Raw genomic sequence first — 4722 nt, forward strand, 5'->3', positions numbered from 1 at the left:
TCATACTCGCAGGAGTAGCAGATATGCTGCTCTTCATCTGTTGGTAGAGACATTGTGGCTTCTCCATCTCGGCATCCACTCCGACGCGCTCGTCGTGGCCCCTTTCTAAAATTCCAAAAAAAAAATGCACCACATATTTAATTTTAGCACTGTTTTGATGATGTTTAGACTAAATTATACCCCCTCCTTGCCAAAAAAAGCATTACCTATGAGAAGCAGTAGCTAGCTCATAGCGTGCTAAAATTATAGTAAATTGTACGTGCTTTGCACGTCATTTAAATATATATAAAAAGCATGGAAAAATACATTTGAATATGTATTTCTTTTTCTAGAATCGTACTGAACAAGATCCAACTTGATTCTTACCTCTTTAGAATCCAGATTGTTCTAGCCTCTTTTTGTTAGAGTATCAAATAAGTACGTGGATAGATACTTCTAGAACACATGAGATGATAGAGTTGGGTTTTGAATTAGAAGGCCACATGGCAGTATCCTATGAGTTAAAAACTATATCCAATGGATGATAATGTTCGGATTTGCCATCTCTTAACTGTCGGATGGGCATATCCAACGATTAATATTTGAAGCTATTAGCATACTATATAGTGGTATAAAAATATGTGGTACTCTCAGGTAATGCATTTGAAGGGGACATTTAGGTATAGCTGGCACGGTAAATATAGGACAGTACTTTTTTTTATGGTAATATAGGACAGTACTAGCTTTGAAGGGGCCACGTATTTTTTTGGTTTCTTATCCTCACCTAGAAAGACCTATAGAACCCGGCTCGAGCGAGGATACTCTTGTACTCCGAACGCCCGATAAATATAAAACATTTTTGTAAGCTATGTTTGGGACGCAGAAAATAGCATAGTGTGTTTGGTTAGAGCTTCTTCAACAGCGGCGCTAGAAATCATGCGTGGGAAATAGGCGTTTTAGCGCGCACGGAGTGGTTTCGCGCTCTCCAACAGATGCGGGAGATTTCAACGTGAGGCAAAGAAGCGCGCGCGAGAAAAAACGGCCCGGCGTGCGGTAGTTTTGGCGCGCGGCGTGCGGCGCGCTCTATAAAACACGCGCTTGAGCCATCACAACCGCACACTCGAGCGCCCGACCGCCCCCTTCTTCCCCCCGCCGCCCTCTTCTTCCTTGCATCCGTCGCCCCGCCGCCGACATGCCGCCGGAGCAGCTCCGGCTACCGCAGCGTCCGCATCCGCCCTTCCGACGTGTTCGACGCGGAGATCCGCTCCGATGGCACGCGTCTCAGTCTCGAGACGTTCGAGACCGCACACGAGGCCGCTCGAGCGTACGTGATAACCCATCAGTATAAGGGATCGTTTGTAGCCTTCTTCAATAAATAAGAGTGTCAAACCCAACAAGGAGCTAAAGGCATAACAAATATTCCCTCAAGTTCTATCGACCATCGATACAACTATAGGCACACTTAACGCTTGCTTTATCTTTATGAAACTATTTTGTAGGAGTGATGCTAGAACTACTTTGCAAGAATAAAATTACGAGTACTTTGCGAGATAATAAAAGTTAGTTGTTTAGTAAAAAGGTTTTTGTCAACAAGAAAGTTATTTGTCCCTAGGCAATCGATAACTAGACTGGTAATCATTCTTGCAATTTTATATGAGGGAGAGGCATGAGCTAACATATTTTCTCTATTTGGATGATATGCACTTATGACTGGACCCCTAGCAAGCATCCACAACTACTAAAGATCATTAAGATCATAAAACCCAACCATAGCATTAAGTATCAAGTCATCTTTACTCCCATACGCAATAGCCCACTTACTCGGGTCTGTGTATTATGTCACTCACGCTACCCACTATAAGCGAATTATGAACGTATTGCAACACCCTACAGCGGGGACCCCTCACGTTTGCGCGACACTTAGGGCCCCATTGGACAGCACCATACATAAAATATACATTCATACCAACCAAGATCACGATTAACTCATAGGACAAAACGGATCTACTCAAATATCATAAGATAACTATAGATCATTGGGAAATAATTATGGAGTTGAGCATCATGTTTAAGTAGATATTACAGCGGAGAGAAGGGGTGTTACACCGCTACATAGAGGGGGGAAGTTGGTGTTGACAGTAGCAAGATTGTTGATGTAGATCGCCATCACGATCCTTGCCCCAGCGGCACTCCGGCGCCACCGGAGAGAGAGGGGGACAGAGCCCCATCCTCCTTCTTCTTCTTCTTCCTTGGCCTCCCCCTAGATGGGAGGAGAGTTCCCCCTTTGGTCCATGGCCTTGATGGCGGCGGAGGGGCCGGAGCCTCTCCGAGATTGGATCTTCCTCTCTGTTCTCTTCTATTTCCCATTCCCCAGATCTGGCTGAAAACTGTTTCTTATATTCCCGGAGATCCGTAACTCCGATTGCGCTGAGATTTTAACACGATTTTTTTTTCGAATATAAGCTTCCTTGGGCCCGAAGTAAAGCTTCAACCGACGTTCGAGGAGGGCACAACCAACCACCACGCGCCAGGGGCCTGGGGCGTGCCCTGGTGTCTTACGGTCACTGTGAGACCCCGTTGCATTGATTCCAAGTCCCAAAAATCACATATATTCCAAAATAATTCTTCGTAAAATTTTATTGCATTTGAACTTCGTTTGATATGGATATTCTGCCAAAACAAAAAGCATTCAAAAAAAGGAACTGGCACTGGGCACTGGATCAGTAGGTTAGGCCAATAAATCATATGAAATGTTGCCAAAAGTATGTGAAAGTTGTATAATATTGGAACGAAACAAACTAAAATTATAGATACGACAAAGACATATCAGTACGACGCGGTGATACGTCTCCAATGTATATATAATTTTTGATTGTTCCATGCTATTATATTACCTGCACTGGACTAACCTACTAACCTGAGGCCCAGCCCGTATTGCTGGTTTTTTTTTTGCCTATTTCAGTGTTTCGGAAAAAAGGAATATCAAACGGAGTCCAAACGGAATGAAACCTTCGGGAGCGTGATTTTTGGAACAAACGTGATCCAGAGGACTTGGAGTGCAAGTCAAGAAGCTCCCGAGGCGGCCACGAGGATGGAGGACGCGCCCCATATCTTGTGGGCCCCTCGGGCGCCCACCGACGTACTTCTTCCTCCTATATATACCCATATACCCTGAAACCATCGGGGGAGCAACCGAAAAACTATTTCTGCCACCGTAACCTTCTCTATCCGCGAGATCCCATCTTGGAGCCGTCGCCGGCGTTCTGCCGGACGGGGAATCCACCACGGAGGGCCTCTACATCAACCCCAAGGCCTCTCTGATGAGTTGTGAGTAGTTTACCACAGACCTTCGGGTCCATAGTTACTAGCTAGATGTCTTCTTCTCTCTTTTTGGATCTCAATACCATGTTCTCCCCCTCTCTTGTGGAGATCTATTTGATGTAACTCTTTTTGCGGTGTGTTTGTCAAGATCCGATGAATTGTGGGTTTATGATAAAGTTTATCTATGAGAAATATTTGAATCTCCTCTGAATTCTTTTATGTATGATTGAGTTATCTTTGGAAGTCTCTTTGAATTATCGGTTTGGTTTGGTCTACTAAATTGATCTTTCTTGCCATGGGAGAAGTGCTTAGCTTTGGGTTCAATCTTGCGGTGTCTTTTCCCAGTGACAGCAGGGGCAGCAAGGCATGTATTGTATTGTTGCCATCGAGGACAAAAAGATGGGGTTTATATCATATTGCATGAGTTTATCCCTCTACATCATGTCATCTTTCTTAAAGCGTTACTCTATTCTTATGAACTTAATACTCTAGATGCATGCTGGATAGCGGTCGATGTGTGGAGTAATAGTAGTAGATGTAGGCAGGAGTCGGTCTACTTGTCACGGATGTGATGCCTATATACATGATCATGCCTAGATAATCTCATAATTATTCGCTTTTCTATCAATTGCTTGACAGTAATTTGTTCACCCACCGTAATACTTATGCTATCTTGAGAGAAGCCTCTAGTGAAACCTATGGCTCCGGGTCTATCTTTTATCATATAAGCTTTCAATCTACTTTTATTTGCATCTTTATTTTTCCAATCTATATCATAAAATACCAAAAATATATTTATCTTATCATATTATCTCTATCAGATCTCACTTTCGCAAGTGGCCGTGAAGGGATTGACAACCCCTTTATCGCGTTGGTTGCGAGTTCTTTGTTTGTTTGTGTAGGTGCGTGGGCTTGTGAGGAGCCTCCTACTGGATTGATTCCTTGGTTCTCAAAAAGTGAGGAAAATACTGTCACATCCCTAGCTTCTGGCATTGCTCTAGCCTAGCTTCATGTGTGCATCATGTCTATATTTTTGAAACTTGAACTGAGGAATATTGGAAGCCTCAAAACCCTAAATAAAAGAGGGGCAAAAACCCTAGAAATCTCATTCATTGCTCCAAAAGGCTCTTCTTAAATGTTTGATAATTTTTGGTAAGGGTTCTGGTCCCAACCAAAATATTGAACATTTTTAAGGATTTATTTTTGGGACTTTGAATTTAAATCATTAGCTATTTGAATTTGAATTATATTCATATAATTAGAATATAATTTCAAATACCCCTGAAATATTTTATGAGCTTTTGGAAAAGTCCATCTAGCCAAATAAAATTATTCAGAGGAGTTTTTGGCATTGTTTGAATTTGTTTAAAATTCAAAACAGTGGCAAAACGAAATTAAATAAAACAAAACAGAAGAAAAAAA

The sequence above is a fragment of the Triticum dicoccoides genome, chromosome 2B (genome assembly GCF_002162155.2).
Source record: "Triticum dicoccoides isolate Atlit2015 ecotype Zavitan chromosome 2B, WEW_v2.0, whole genome shotgun sequence".
Taxonomy (NCBI): Eukaryota; Viridiplantae; Streptophyta; class Magnoliopsida; order Poales; family Poaceae; genus Triticum; species Triticum dicoccoides.